The sequence below is a fragment of the Prosopis cineraria genome, unplaced genomic scaffold, assembly GCF_029017545.1.
Source record: "Prosopis cineraria cultivar Desert tree isolate PC_DT_omini unplaced genomic scaffold, ASM2901754v1 PC7, whole genome shotgun sequence".
In the NCBI taxonomy this organism is placed as follows: Eukaryota; Viridiplantae; Streptophyta; class Magnoliopsida; order Fabales; family Fabaceae; genus Prosopis; species Prosopis cineraria.
Window position 1 is genome coordinate 10,226,677 of NW_026555338.1, and position 18,188 is coordinate 10,244,864.

Consider the following 18,188-nt stretch of genomic DNA (forward strand, 5'->3'; position numbering starts at 1 on the left):
ATGCAATGGATTGTCAATTCTGGGCAAAGGATACTTGTTCTTTACTGTAACTTTATTCAACTACCAATTGTTAATACATAGTGACAAACTACTATCTTTCTTCTTTACAATCATACATGTGATCCCAAGGAGATATACTTGGTCTAACAAACCCCTTTTCTAACAACTCCTTAATTTTCTTATTCACTTTAGCTAATTCTAATGGTGTCATTAGATACAAAGCCTTTAAAATAGGTTATGTTCTTGGTATAGATCAATTGAAAACTCAACTTCCCTCTCAAGAGGTAATCCGGACATTTCATTAAAGAATACCTTTAGGAGTTCACTCACCACTCTTATCTTTTTAGTACCACCATCATGCATATTACTGCCTACAAAGAAGACCATATATTCTTGACACTCTTAATCAATTTCTCTGTGTGAACTACTGATAAGAACTTAGGTTGCTCAGAAGTATTTACCATCATAGAAAGCACAAGAAAAGAAACTAACTTGGCACAATCTAACATGGCATTATTAGCTGTTAACAAGTCCATGTTGACAATCACATTTATTCCTTTCATAAGAATATTATAGATCAAATCTATCACAGACACCTTCTTCTCAAACTTAGTCTCTATATTTTGATAGCTCTACTTGTTATGCTAGAAGATGTAGCATCCTAATTTTCTAATCCTGTAACTAGTTACTAATTAGGGGTAAATTTATAATTAGTGAGTGATTAAAATTTTGGATGACAACTTAATGTTTTAACTCATTGAAGTGTTGAATGAATATATATAAGTGGGAGAACCATGTTTTGAAATGAAACTTGTGCACATAGTGAGGATTTTCCTCACTGAGCCATGCATCATGGTGTATGGCATAGAAAATGACTTGTTACATGCATTGTCAGCTCATGATTATAGAGAGAAAGAAGTAAGGGAACATGAAAAGATATGAGAAAGGATTAAGGCTTAACTAGGGTAAAGGATTGTTGGAATTTGGAAGGAATTTTCGATTGGTAGCTTATCGGGTAAGTCTTGTATAGCCCTTAACTTTGATTCTACTATAATTTCTCTTACTATAAGTTATAGAGAAATTGAATCGAACAAATTTAAGGGGTTAGTTTCTTACTCTTTAGTAATAAAAAGGTTTTCGAGAGTTAATTAAGGCTTTGTGACTAGTTTGGGGTTGAACGATAAAGCTTTGAAGTTATAGGCTTAAATTTTTCCCTAAATTAAAGGAAAAAGGGGTGGAAATGGAGTAGAAGTGAAAAGGGATCACAAAAAATGATAGAAAGTGGTAATTGAGGGATAATGGACCTTAAGTGACTAAGTAGAAATGAATGAATAGCTAGATATATCTTTAAGTAACAATTAAATGTTTTTGGTCAATTTGATTAATTGATTAATAGTGCCAATTATATGTAGATTGGCCTATCTCATGTGTAGTGTGAGAGGAGAAACTAGTAGAAACATATTAATGGTTGTGAAAGTCCATAGGTAACCTTTCTTGTGATAGAAGGGTGAAGGTAACTGAATAACTTTCTCGAGTTGATTATCTATTGTAACTATTTGAGAGTATGAGTATTATTGCATGAAAAGGGTTTTAAAATAAGCCTATTTTCCAAATAAACGTTTAATGCATGAAATTAATTTCTAATGAACTGAGATTATCAATTGCATGCTTTGCAATATATATATATGGTTATATATGTGTGTGTGTGTGTGTGTGTGTGTGTGTGTGTGTGTGTATGGAATGTGGTTTATATGAAAGCATGATCTTAGGACAGAAGTTCACTCGTAGGGAGAAGTAGTAAAAGACCATATGGCATTATTCTCTTTAATACTTGACAGGATGCAATGTTGGAGAATTGTATCTCCTTAGTGCCTTTTGATGTACGGTGCCGGAGATTATCTCCTTAGTGCTTATTGAGGTGTGGTGTTGGAGATTTGGGCCCCTTAGCATCTGTGATGCGGTGTTGCAGCCTACAAAGCCCTATGATTTGTATTGGGTGAAACCATAGTCTAGAAGTAAGATAGAATGACTTTGGCCGAATGATTCTACCACTAAAAGTGAGCTTAGGGCCAATGAGCATGTGTGTTAGTCTGAAGCAAGGCTATGATTTTGAGTTGGGATGATTTAGAGGTTCAGACGATAGTGATCATGCTATTAGTAGTGAAATGTTGTGAAAATGGCTTATGAAAGTGGTGAAATGTTATATTGATGCGATTTGAAGTTAAATCTGTGTCATATGCTATGTTTAATTATATATTATGCAATAGTTGCTTATGGTTGCATGTGATAATTGATAGTAGAGAGTTATTCTATTATTGAGATATTTATCTCACCCCTGTGGCTATATTTTTACAAGTCACATTTGTGAGCCAAGCAAGAAGAAAGATTTAAGACCGGTATAGTTGTCCTATTGCCGAGGAGGTCTAGAGTTTTGTGTAAGGAACATTTCCCTTGTGTATTTTTATATATAAGTTGCCATAGGACTTACATGCATGTTTTATGTAACCTCCTATATTCACTTCATATAGGAGAAGATTAATATAATTACCACATCACAATTTAGCACAGCAATCAAATATTTTGTTTGAAAAGCTTTAGCCAAAGACTTAATTTGCAAAATCATCAAAAATCATAATACATCAGAGAATACATAGTAGAAGCAAATCACTCATTTGTATAATATATAGCGGACACAACCCATGAGCATTCCTATTTAAATTACATGCATTAAAGCCAGGAAAAATAGGTTGGTAATTGGTTTGTGTGCCATGGCATGCAGTACGTGCACCATGGCATGTGGCACAGAGCCATACTCTCAATCTTTCTATCATGTGCCGTGGCATGTGACACCATATGTCGCGGTGTACCTATCCAAATTTTTGCTATCATCTTGACAACAAAATGATAAACTTCTGACGTGCACCATTTTCACATATGGCATATGATCGGAGTGATTCAATTGCCTACACAAAGCTTATCTCATAAGCTAGCTAATGAGATAGGTTTGAACATGATCTAACTATTTAATTAAATTTTGGATACCTGGGTGCAAAATGTCAATTTTTTTGAAAAATTTGCACATCCAAGTACTCAAATCAATCCCTTTCTCTCATTAGACCACATAAGGCCTTGAATCAATTCCAAAAAGACCTAATACACCTAATTAACCACTTTATATTAAAATCATACATATATATTGAAATTTGGCCCCTCTGTAATCAATTTCCATACTAATCAACTTTACACAAATTACCAACACTTGGCATAACTTAGCCTAGTTGGCCTTTTTTCATCATAAACACATATATTCACATTCATAACACAATCTTAGCTCCAAATTATTCATTTCATCATAATGTCTCACTTGGGCTTAAGATTTACCAATATCAACCACAATTTCAACACTAACACACTTAAATCACAGCCTTTGATTCATTTTATCACATATACATACAATTGGGCTAAGATTCCACAAAAACACTACTCAAGTCATGCATGCAACCTTATGGCAACTCATTTACACATATATACACAAGTTTCTTAGTTCAGTTCATTACACAAACTCAGAACATATACAACTTTAACAACTCAAGTTAGTTTAGACTCTCTTTCCTTGCCTTGTAAACATGTAACCATGAGGGTGAGATAAAAATCTCAGTAATAGAATAACTTATTCCTATTGACTATCACATGCAATAATATGAAAGTAAAGCATAATATACTATTTAAATCTCATTAACATAGCATATATCACAAGTTCCACTTTTTAATTCACAACCACATATATCCATTCTCCACTTTTTACTACTTTCTCACATAACATTTCATTACATCTTATAGCATGATTACTACCGACTGAACCTTCAAATCACCTCGACTCAAAACCATATGCTAGCCTTAGACTAACGTACACTCTCATTGGCCTTGAGCTCATCTGCAGTGGTAGAATCACCCGGCCAAAGATGTTTGATCTCACTTATGGACTTTGGTTTTCCCCAATACACACAATAGGGCGTCGTTGACTCCAACACCATATCACATAGACACTGAGAAGTCTTAAATCTCTAACACCACACCTTAATAGGTATTAAAGAGATCTTCTCTAATATTACACCTTATAAGGTACTAAAGAGGTTTCTCTAACACTGTATCCCGTCGGGTACTAAGGAGAATATGTCATATGGTCTTATCACTACCTCTCTACTCGGGTGAACTCCTACCCCTATGATCATACATTCCAAACCATTCAAGGTTTTTCATTACCACTTTACAAGTTTCTCATACATAACATATATATATTATCATACCATTTGAAATTATCCATTTCAATGCTTTTATTCTATTAAAAGCTATTTCATGCAACATTCCCACAATACTATAAAACATGTTTAGCTCAAAATACTTTTATGCACTACATAGCATACTAACACACAATTATAATGAATAGTCAAATAAAGAAAGTTATTTGGTTACTTCAATCCTTCTATCACTAGAAAGGTTACCCATAGATTTCAACCACCACTATAGCTTATCTCAAGTTTCCTTTCTCTACTCACACGTCCAATATGCTAATCTAAACACATTTGGCACATTTTAACCATTTAGTCCATTTTGATCAAGAACTTATATTTTCTACTTAGGGCTATATTTATCCATAAACCTTTTTTCATTTATCCATCCTAGGTTTATTACTACTTAATTACTACTTTACATCACCTCACCTGATCTTATTTTACTCAAACTAATTTTTTACTTCATTCTCTCTCTAACCTTGGGCCAAATTGAGCCTAAGGGTTTAAAGCTCTACTGTTCAACTTAAAACTAGTCGTAAAGTTCTAATTTAACTTTTGAGAACCTTTTTATTACTATTGGGAAAGAATCAACTCCCTTAAATTTCACCAATTCAATTTCCTTATAACTCATTTTTAGAGAAATTTATGTAGAATGGAAGGTAAGAGTTATACATAGCTTACTCATTAAGTTACCAATCAGAAGCACCTTCTAATAACTTGAAATAGCTTGCCCTAGCTCTCCAACCCTTCTTCGCTCCTTTTCTCGTGTGTTTTTAGATTTTTCTTTTTGACAATCACCCAAATTTTATGACTTAAGAAGTCATTTTCTAGTGTGGTACATGTAGCACAAGCCACGATGCTTGGCATAGTGAGATTTACTCTCACCATGCACACTTGCTTCAACCCAGAATACACTTCTTCCATTTGTACTTATTCATACAACATCTCAATGAAATAATCTATCAAGTAATCATCCAAATTTCTAATCTCACACTAATTACTACTTTACCCTCAATTAACCACTAACCTTGGGATTAAGAATTTCAGGATGTTACATTTTAAGTTGTGACTTGTAGTTTATTGTAAATTTTAGCCCATACGTGTTAATATATGGTGAAATGAGTAATTTGAAATAATATTTAATTGTAATCATGTTGTGAACATGTCAGTAGTGAATGTGTGATAAATGAAATGAATTTTAAACCAAATATAGTATTATGGCGATAAAGTGTATATTTATGAAAATGGGTTGTTCAATGGCCAATCCTTGAATTATGTGTATATATGATATAAATGTGGTTAATCATGTTAGATATGGTAATAAACCCAAGAGGGGGTGAATTGGTATTTAAGGAATTTTAGGTTCTTTCAAAACCTTTTCAGCAAAACTGTGTTCAAAGGAAAGTTTAGGGAAATTCAAGTACCAAACTCTTATTGCAGGAATTCTAAAGCGATCTTCACAAGCTCAATATGTGTAAAAACAAATTCTATGTGCATGTTTAAGTAAGAGTATGTAGAAATATGAAATTTAATTTCATACACTAAAACATAACATTAACTAAGTTGCTAGAACTATAAAGAGATAAGGGAAGAGATATTGCAAACAATGATTTATCCTAGTTCATCTTCTCCTCTTAAGCCTACCTTTAGTTTCCAAGTAACTACTTGAGATTTCTTTACTATAACACAAGCTTGAGTGGGTGCTAGGCACCTCAATAAAACCACAAGTTTGGTTTGGGCACTTGTGAGCTTTTACAACGACTCACTTTACTAGTAAGCTTCTTTTTCTAAGAGAACAACCTCTCTTGATTATAAGAAAAATCTCTCCCTCACCTTTACAAAGGTTTTGAATATGTAAATCACTCAAATGAAACTCTCTCTAAGAGTAATGATGAGTACAATGAAGCTATATACTCAAATAATAAAGATATAGATGATATTGGCTCAAGAACAATAATTTTCTTATAATAAAAGTAATATGAACATGAATTTCATATCTTGATGATTTTTGAGGTTAACCCCTTGTTAAGATCAGTTTTAAGTGTTAAATTTATAGCTCAAGGAGTGAAATAAGTGTTAGAGATAACAAATGACCATTTAGAGGTATTGCACAGTGATTATAGCTATTAGTGAAAAATCTTGTGAGCAACTAGAGCTAATTCATATATGTTTTAGAGTTATGACAAGCAAAGGTGACAAATCACGTGTGTTTTGGAAGTTTTTCACTCATGTTTTAGACTTCCACATGTATAGGTGCAACATCTTGCTTAAGAACTTGACAAATCACGCAAGAAATTGCATGTGGTAGAGCTAGAAGACAAATCATGCATGTTTTGGAAGTGCTTCACTCGTGTTTCGGACCACAGAGGCTATAGAATGAAAAATAAGGCTTTGGAGGTCATTTCACGTGTGTGTACAGGTGCTTCACGTAGGATTTTTCTTATAGTGGCTATTCAGTGCAAAAGAAAGCTTCTAGGTACAATTTCACGTGTGCATGTAAGGTGTTTCACGTGTGATTTGGACACTAATGCTAAATCATGTGTGCGTCTCAGCTGCTCACACGTGTAATTTGGAGGTTTTACTGTATATAACTTCATAATGTCCTAACTCACTCAATACAACTCCAATTTGACAATTTACATATTTTTCAAAAGCTCTTGAAGTTAGCTTTCAATGAAATAAGTTTCATATAGAAATTCAATGTAAATTGTGATATATGATTAAAAGAGTGAATGAAGGTCAAGACTAAATGTTGTGCAAAATTAATATCTCAACACTCAACTTCTAAAGTTCATATCTTTCTCAATAGAACTCCATTTTGAATAAATAAACTATCATTAAAAAGATGTTGGAGTCTATCTTCAAATGAGATAAGTTCTACATTAAAATGACCTATGTAATGAGAGATATGATAAGAAATATGACCAAAGGTCAAAACTATTTTTCTATACAATTGCCATTTCAAAGCTTAGATTTTAAGTGCTCATGAATTTTTTAACTTAACTCCATTTTGAGTAAATAGAACAATTTTGAAAACTTTATGAAGTTAGTAATCAAGACATTTAAAAGCTCATGAGATATATGTGATCAAAGATGAAAATTATGGTTATATAAAATATATCTCACTCTTTCTCTTAATAGCTAAAATGCATATTTTAATTTAAGATATTTTGAGCCAATACTTCATATCTAGATCAATGAGTTTAACATAAAGAATTCTAGCCTAATGATATTATACTTATCAAGTCCAAGGCTTTTAAGGTGTAACCAAGCTTGTATGAATGTCTTCATTCTTCTTAATCTCTTTTGGATTATCCTCCTCTTTATTTTTATGTTCTTTAATCATGAGTGTAGCACACAAATGATGAATTCAGCTTTGTTTCTCTTCATGCTTACTCTCATCTTCACTTTAGACAACCTTAAATGATATATTATTAATAAAATGGTTAGTGAAAATATTAAGATGCATATATCCAAGTTATAAAGGATAATACTATGAATACTTTTAGATATATAATCAATTTAAGATAAGGAAAAATATGATAGTATGAAATAACTTTAATGCACACAAATCATTTTTCCAAATCTAATGTAATATGGAATAACATAAATACAAACACTTTAAAGAACTTCTTCCATAGTCATAGTTAACTACTCTATATATAAAAACAATTAGGCATAAGTATAGTTAACTCATTTATATTTTGTCATTATCAAAACTTAAATTAAACATAATGTGACAAGTCATTATGTCCAAAAATCTCCCCCTTTTTGATGATGACAAATCACTTATGAAAAATATGCTTATATGATAGAAAATAAGTGTTTAGCAAATCATATTTTTCATAATAACTTCTCCCCCTATTTGTTATTAACAGAAAGGCTTTGAAGTATATGTAAGAGAATACAAGAATAAGATAAGGTTTATAATTCTCCCTTGAATATAGCTTCTCATATTTATCATGTGGAGAAATTTGAAATCTGAATTTGACTTATATGATTACATCAAGTTGGCCTTGTTTCAAAATTTTCTCCCTCTATTGGAGAAATATAAGCATGAGGCTTTTTAATGTTCTTGATCTAAGAAGTAATCCTTGAAGATGATTCCTCCCCCTTACTGATACCATTTTGTGATAAGATGATGAAGTACTTGGTGTACTAGCTTAGCTATCCTTAAGGGATTGATACAGATTTTGCACAGGGAGTTAGAAGATTTACTTGCTAATGAATGTTGATTCTTTTTTATGTATGAATTAAGTAGTAACAAATAACAAGGAAAAATCAGTTAGCAAATATAGTATCATGACATAAATATATCAAGATATGCTCATGACACATAGACACCAAATATGAATGTGCAAACTATTATGTAGGATAAAACTCATATGTGACCTACTTGGCCTCACTCATGATTTAGCTGGTAGAATGCCAAAGCTAAATTTGTGTGGCATCTCTTGTGTGTGACTCATAGGTTCTCATGTGTAAATTGGATGGTCGAAAGCTAAGCTCAATTCTATGTGCAACATGCATGATGCATGGCACACAATAGGGGCCCATGGCTTTATGCCACATGCCGCGGTGCATTGCCCAATTTTTAGCTTGAATTCTTCTATTTGAAAATAGGGTTTGAGTGATGAATGTAAGCAATACTTTCTATTGTGCATTGCCCTAATATATGAATGATTTTGATGGTTTTGAAAATAAAGTCTTGGGCCCAAGCCCTTTAAAAACAATTTATTGATTTTAGTTTGGTAAGTTTATATGGTGATTATGTTAACCCCCTCCTAATATCAGGTGGATATTAGGGGAGGTAACATCCAATCTATTGTTTGGTCTGCACTAACCTCAACTGTTGTAAGATAAGATACTCTACTTCTTGAACCCTGTGATGGTCTAGGTCTACTCTAGGCTTCCTTTAGATCAGGCCTACTTTGACTTTCAACTTTATCACCATAGCCTTTATTCCTCAACAGAGCATCATGGTCTTATGCAGTCCTCCTCATATCCACCATCATGTCTTTAACTTCTCTAACAAGTTATCACATCTATCTCGTGTCTACTGCTCAACTGGTGAACCTTTGGTACTTGTTCATTTATTTAATTGATAAGTGACTAGTAGCTCGAGTACCTCTCCTCATTTTCTTCCCTCCTAAAGACATAGACAATAAGGGAAAAGAGTTATAGTGGACAAAAGGGAAATAGTAGTGTAATGAAAGAGTATAAGCTACTAACAACTAATAATGAATGAAGCAAACAAAGCACACATACCAAATCTCAAAACTCAAGAAATAGATACTAATCTTGTAATGTCCTTACCAATATCACAGTACTATACACTCAACTCCAACACATATAAGTATATATGCCTTCAAAATTTAATATTTTGAAAGGGTTGAGATCCTAAAAGAAATCTATTAAAAACCATTTAAAACCATTAAAAAGGATGTACTAATACTCAATGGAAGCATATGGATTACATAGACAACAAATAGCAGGGAAACAACTGCAAAGTAATGATTTTAGGCAAACTAGGTCATATGTCATAGCATGTGCATCATGTGCCGATCCTTACATATCAAATTTTATTGTCAGCTCGATTGATACAGGTTTTTAATGTGCATTGTTTCCATATATGGTTCTCGATCGGGGTAATTTGAGTGCTTATACGAAGCTTATTTCAAAATCTAATTAATGACACTAGTTTCATTTCAATCTAGTATTTTATTTAAAAACAGGACACCCAAATGTGGAATGACTATTTTAAGTCATTCCCACTCACTTGTGCCCTCCGAAACCAAACCAAATGTCATTAGCTACTTTAAGGCCTTGACTGTAACATCCTGAATTTCTTAATCCTAAATTTAGAGGTTAATCGAGGATGAAGTAACAGTTAGCGTGGGATTAGAGATTCAGATGATTAAATAGTATTTTGACTTATTTCTGTGTTGCATGAATAGATATGGATGATAGGAGTGCTTTAAACCAGTAGGCTCAAATTTAGCCTTTAAAGAGAGAGAAAGATAGGGCAAAAATATGTCTTGAGTGAAATAAGACTGGTTGAAGTGATGTAAAGTAGTAATTAGATAGCCATGAACTTAGAATGGATAAATGGAAAAGAGTTTGTGGATGAATATAACCCTAAATAGTAAAAATGAGTTTTTGGTCAAAATAGACCAAATGACTAACATGTGCCAAATGTGTTCAAATTGGCATATTGGACACATGAATAGAGAAAGGAAGCTTGAGATAAGCTTGTGTAATAGTTGAAATCCACGGGTAACCTTTCTAGTAACAGAAGGGTTGAGGTAACCGAATAACTTCCTTTGTTTGATTGTTTATGGTAATTGTATGTTAGTATACTATGTATTGCATGAAATGGTTTCAAACTAAGCATGTTTTATAGCATTGAATAATTGTTGTGTGTGAAAAGACTTTTAGTTGAAATGAGCATTGAAATGTGTGTTTTGTAATAAAAAATATTATTTGTATATAATGTGCAAGAAAATATGATATGGTGAATGGGAACCTTAAATGGTTTAAAAAAGCATGATCATAGGGGTGGGAGTTCACTCAAATGTAGGAGATGATAAAGACCATATGGAAAATTTTCCTTAGTACCCTGTTGGGGTGTGGTGTTGGAAACAACTTTCCTTAGTGCCTCGAAAGGTGGGTGTTGGATAAGATCTCCTTAGTGCCTATTGAGGTATGGTGTTAGAGATTAGAGACTCCTTAGTATCTTTGTGATGCAGTATTAGAATCAACAACACCCCATTGTGTGTATTAGGGGATATCATAGTCCGTATTATGTGTTAGAACATCTTTGGTTGGGTGATTCTACCACTACAGGTGAGCTCAAGACTAATAAGAGTGTACATTGGTCTAAGATGAGCCTATGGTTTTATGTCGGGGTGATTTGGAGGTTTAGTTGGTAGAGATCATGCTAGTATGTTATGTGATACGATAAAATATTTTGAGATAACCTAGAATCATTTATGATATGATGAAAAGTTGAGAATGAAATGAGATATGTGATATAAATTCTATTTTATGAGATTTTAATAATATACTATGTTTATTTTCATATTTTTGAATGTGATAGTCAATAGGAGTAAGTTATTCTGTTATTGAGATTTTTATCTCACCCTCGTGGTTACTTGTTTACAAGACCAGGAAGTGATCAGGGTAAGGGAAGAGAGTCTGAACCAGCTTGAGTTGTGAAGCCGTGTACTCTGAGGTTGTGTAATGAAATGTATTGAAAGATTGTATATATAAGTATATATGAGTTGCCATAGGGTTGCATGCATATATTGAATTGAGATTTTGTGAAGTCTAGCTCAATTGATTGTATATGTGTTGAAATGAAACAAAAAAGGGCTATGACTTGGAGTATATGTGTGAAATGGTTGTTTGTGTTGGTGAATCTTAAGCTAAAGGATAAATTATGATGAAATGAGTAATTTGAGGGCTAAGATTGTATTGTGAATATAATTGTATATGTATGAGTTGAGAAATAGCTAAGTGGGTTAAGTTATGCCAAAAAAAAAGGCAAAGTATGTGAAATTAGTTGATTGTGAAAATTTGCTGTCAAATTTTGATATATGAGTATGATTTTGATTAATTGTGGTCAATCAGGTGTGTTAGATCCTTTTGGACTTGATTCAAGGCCTAGTATGGTCTGATGAGAGAAAGGGATCGAATTGAGCGCTTAGGTGTGCAAAATTTTTAGAACAAGTGACTTTTTACACTTGGTTGTCCAAATTTTGATTGGACCATTATATTGTGTCCAAACCTATCTCATTAGTTAGTATATGAACTAAGCTTCATGTGGATGCTCGAATCACTCCAATCAGATGTCGTATGAGAAATTGATGCATGCTTGAAGTTCATCATTTTTGCTATCAAAATGACAGCAAAAATTCAGACAGGTGTGCTGTTGCGCATGGTGACACATGCCATGGTACACAACACAAACAGGGCGAGCGTGTGGCTTTGTGCCACATGCCACGGTGCACTGACCGCCTACTGTGGTGCACAGACCAAATTTCAGTTTTTATTTTATGATGAAATGCATGCAATTGGGATATAAATGCTAGTAGGTTATGTCCACTATGTAGTTGAGGAAGGTATGATCTTCTTCTGCTGTGTTTTTCTCTTATCGTGTTGTGAATTGATTGATTTTACAAAATAAGTCTTCAACCGAAGCTTTTGAAATGAAATTTAATTTGTTGCAATTGATGCGAGGTAGTGGTAACACTGTAATCTTCGCTTATATTGAGTAGATATAGGAAGAGGTTACATTGACCATGTCTAATGGAACATTTATCACCCAATTGAATAATCATACAATTGTAATCACATGCATACCCAAGTTTGGCCACCAAATCACCCTTTATCACTCATACTAAGGGCTAATTTCATGTAATGCCCCTCCTGACATTATAGAACCATGCACTTATCTCAATAATATATATATATATATATATATACTTGAAATCATAATCTTAAAAGGTTAGGATCCCAAGGAAAATTGTAAAGTTCTACAAATCACCTCGAACTTTATTTACAGTAACCACACATCACGACACAATTACAACACAAATACACATATATAAAGCCCTTAATTTGTTTTTAAAAATGTAGGATCTCGACTTTGTTGAAACATGTCAAACGTACATTCAAAGTTTAATAAAAAGGCTTATAGAAGCATAGACACCATACCCACACACAAGAAAAATAAATAAATAATTTTCTTAAAAGTGTGTCATGTGCTGCGGCATGTCGTACAGACCAATAAAGTCTAGCTCTATGCCATGTGCCTCAGCACATGTATCAGATTTTATTGCACTAACAATAATCTGATATGAACTTCCACTGCAAGCCATTTTCAAGTATGGTATTCAATTGGAGTGATTCAAGTGCCCACATGAAGCTTGTAAGATGAGCTATTTAATGAGACAAGTTTGGCTAGCCCAATCCTAATTTGGATGCCCTGGCGGAAAAAGACACTTTTCTTTTAAAAATAAGCGCCCTAAGTATTCATATTCTGTACCTTGCCTCATAGACCATTTTAAGCCTTGAATTAAGTCCAAAAGGACCAAATACACTTCATTGGCATATAAAATCACATATAACACATCTCATGCATAGTTTAGTCTCTCAATGCCACTTTACACACTTGTGACCTTTTATAAGGTATCATACAACATCACATATATACATTCACACTCATTCCACTTTCACCCATTTGACATTCATATATGGGGCTAAACCTCACCATATAGTTAGGATTCACAAGCATACTTGACTTATACAAATGGGGCCAAGCCTTACCATTTAGTCAAGTTACACACAATCACACAATCATCACCCAAAAGTTCACATATAATAATAGTAGAACAAGTTAAGCAAAATACATTTACAAACTTGCTTGAATAGCATCTAGGCTTACACATGTATTCACCATTGTGATATCCTCAGTGAGATGCAATATAAGTTAAACGAGCAAGTCAACAAAACAATACAAGCACACGTATGCATTTTAGTTAGCAACCAAAACATTTAATATTATTATTCATTCATTATATCTCAAAGGTAGCTGTACTACTATTAAAAATGAAGCTATCCTTCTTGTGCTTCCTTTCTTAGTCTTTTAGAACTCTCTTCACCTATACAAAAGTGAGACATACGTCCTAGTAACTCAAATAAACCTAAATACTAATTAGCAAGTAAAACCAAATCCAAGAGATAGAGTAATACTATTTTTCAATTAAATCAATATATATATATATATATATATGATGCAATGCTCAGGCAACCACTATGAATATGCACTCCTCGGTCCCACTAATGAAGATTACTCAATGCTCGCACCAAGACTTCCTAGCTTTACAAGAAACATGGCCCACTAACTACTATCTTAGACTAGGGTATCACATATGGGTGGTTATATGCCGTGTCCCCACTAGCAAATCAAAATCAATGCTTGGACTATTAAGACTTCTTATCCTTATACATAGTGGGGCCATGACCCCTTACCTTGGTCTAGGGTACACTTATAGATGCATTCTTGAGTCTTACTAGTAGATAAAACTAATGCTTAGGCTACCATGACTTCCTAGCCTTACACGAAGTAGGGCCATAACCCCCTACCTCAATCTATGGTACATCTAATGCCTTTATTGACATTACCATTTAATCTTACATACAATCCACTAATCGATAAAAAACCATTTTCTTTGAAAGGTTGGGATCCCAATATAAACCTTTTGAAAATCACATCTTAAAAATGATTCATGTCATACCAAATAGCACACAGTAGAAACATTCAATCAGTTATATCTAAATCTCAAAGAATATACTCCAGAACAATAAAATTTGCACAATATATAAGCCATGTGCTGCATCTCATGCCACATGCACTGTAGCATATGGTATAGAGTCACCAGCACCATGCTCTGTGCCATGCGTTATGGCATGTTAACACATGCACCGCAACACACACACCAGAATCTATTGTGAAATAGTAGTTTTCTAATGTAAACTTTAAAGGTGCGCCGTTTTTGCATCTGATGTCTAATTGGGGTGAATCAAGCGCCCACACAAAGCATGTCTCACAATCTAATGAATGACACCATTTTCATTTCAATCTAATATCTCAGTCAAAAGTTGGATAGTGAAATGCATTTTGACCAATTTATATCAAAATTCACCACTTGAGCATCACTATTTGAAACCACAAGTCATTGGCCACTTCTAGGGCCTTGACCACATCCAAATAGACAAATTACACCTGATTAAACAATTATATATACAATATTACACATATACATATGATTGGCTCATTAATTGCTCATCACACACATTTAGGCATATTTGTATTTTCTCATTCCCATTAGTATAAATGGCCAAATTTCACATATAACAGATGTAATACATTTCTACATGTACTTATACTATTACACTAGTCCACACTGTCATTATCACCATACACACACACACACACACACACACCATGTAACCTTCTCTTATATCCACTCAGTACAAGAGAAGATTAATAGATTCACCACTTAAACACACCAATCACAAATTAAAGGATTTATTTGAAAAGCTTTGGTTAAAGACTTAATTCGCAAACTCATCAAAAATCTTAACACATCAAAGAATACACAGCAGAAGCAAATCACACATTTGTATTATGCATAGTGGACATAACCTACCAGCATTCCTATTTCAATTGCATGCATTAAAATCATAAATCAAGTTCAAAATTGGTCCGTGTGCTATGACGTGCCATATGTGTGATGCGGCGTGTGGTATAGAGCCACACGCCTAAATTTTTTGTGTCATGCATCATGGCATGTGACACCATGCACCATGGTATGCCTGTCCAAATTTTTGCTGTCATTTTGATAGCAAAATGATAAATTTTTAACATGCACCATTTTCACATACGAGTCTGATTGAAATGATTCAAGCACCCATATGAAGCTTAGCTCATAAGCTAGCTAATGATAGAAGTTTGGACACGATCTAACGGTCCGATTAAAATTTGAACACCTGGAGTGTAAAAAGTCACTTTTTCTAAAAAATTTGCACATCTAAGCGCTCAAATCGATCCCTTTCTCTCATTAAACAACACAAGGCCTTGAATCAAGTCCAAAAGGACCTAATACACCTGATTATCTACAACATATCACATATACACACATATATCAAATTTTGACCCCTCAACGACCAATTTTCACATTTTACAAACTTTCATAATTTGCCAACACTTGGCTTAACTTGCCTCACTTAGCCTTTTTCTTATCATAAACACATATATTCATATTTATAACACAATCTTAGTTTTAAATTACTCATTTCATCATAATTTCTCACTTGGGCTTAAGATTCACCAATATGAACCATAATTTCAACACTAACACACTCAAATCATAGCCCTTAATTCATTTCATCACATATACACAGAATTAGGTTAAGATTCCATAAAATCACTACTCAAGTCATGCATGCAACCCTATGGCAACTCATTTACACATATATACATAAGTTCTTGGTTCATTACACAATCTCAGAGTATCCACAGCTTTAACAACTTAAGTCAATCCAGACTTTTTTCCCTTGCCTTGAAAACATGTAACTACTGGGGTGAAATAAAAATCCTAGTAACAAAATAACTCGCTTCTAATGACTATCACATGCAACAATATGAAAGTAAAATATAATATACCATTTAAACCTAAATAACATAGCATATAACACAAGTTCATTTAAATCATATCAATATTTCACATTTCACCTCTTTACACCACTTTACTAGCACAAGTATCACATAGCATTCCAAAGCATGATTATTACTGACTGAACCTCTAAATCACCTTGACATAAAATATAGGCTCACTTTAGACTAATGTATACTCTCATTAGCCTTGAGCTCACCTTTAGTGGTAGAATCACTCGGCCAAAGGTGTTCTATCTCACTTTCAGATTATGGTTTCTCCCAATACACACAATGGGGTGTCATTGACTCTAACACCATATCACACAAACATTAAGGAGTCTTAAATCTCCAACATCATAGCTCAATAGGTACTAAAGAGATCTTCTCCAACAACCCACCTTAAAAGGCATTAAGGAGGTATTTCTCTAACACTGCACCCCGTTAGGCACTAAGGAGAGTATATCATATGGTCTTATTACTACCTCTCCACTTGAGTGAACTCCTATAATTATGCTTTCCCAACCAATCAATGTTCTTTTTTACCATTTTACATGTTTTCTCATACATAACACACACACACACACACACACACACACACATATTATCACACCATTTAAAATTACCCATTTCATTGATTTTATTCCATCAAAAGTTATTTCATGCAACATTCACACAATGCTATAAACAATTTAGCTCAAAACACTTTTATGCACTACATATCATACTAACACATAGTTACAATAAATAGTCAAACAAAGGAAGTTATTCGGTTACCTCAACCCATCCGTCAGTAGAAAGGTTGCTCATGAATTTCAACTACCACAACATCTTATATATAACAAGCTTCCTTTCTTAACTCACACATCCAATATGCCAATCTGAACACATTTAGCACATTTTAGTCATTTGGTCTATTTTGACCAAAAACTCATGTTTTTACTACATAGGGCTATATTCAACAATAAACTCTTTTTCATTTATCCATTCTAAGTCCATTACTCTCGATTACTACCTTACATCACCTTAACTAGTCTTATTTCACTTAGATTAAATTTTCACCCCTTTCTCTCTCTAACTTAGGGCCAACTTGTGTTGGATAGGGAGGCGTAGTGGAAGATTAAAATTCTAAAGTCCCTATCTTGATATGGACCGAACAAACTCATTTAAGTCAAGGAAGATAGAAGAGTTACCTTTTTAATTCTTTAAAGTTAGCACGCGTTTGGATCTCAGGAGCTGACAATGAAGATCTACTCCCTTTACTGGTATCCATATGAATAGCTCTCTAACTCAAATAGTGTGCTAGCACTCTCAGTGTCCGTTCTTCTTTGAATGTTAATTTTCCTTTCTATAAGGTGTTTCATGGCTCTCAGAGTGTTTTTACTATCAGAACTTTTCTAACTCTCTCTCTCTCTCTTTGCCTTCATAAGGACGTCCCTATCTATATATAGTATATAGATAAGGGTTTTCATCTTCCACATAAAAGCTCACAAAAAGTTAATTAAATTTATCTCATAAATTTAATCCATAATAATATATCTAATTCAAATTTATCTTATAAATTCAAATTATAAAACTGACATGATATTCTCTCTTACTATGTTAGTTATTAAATTTAATTTATCATATAAAATTAAATTTAAAACTAACATAAGACTGACAGTAGTAATGAAAAA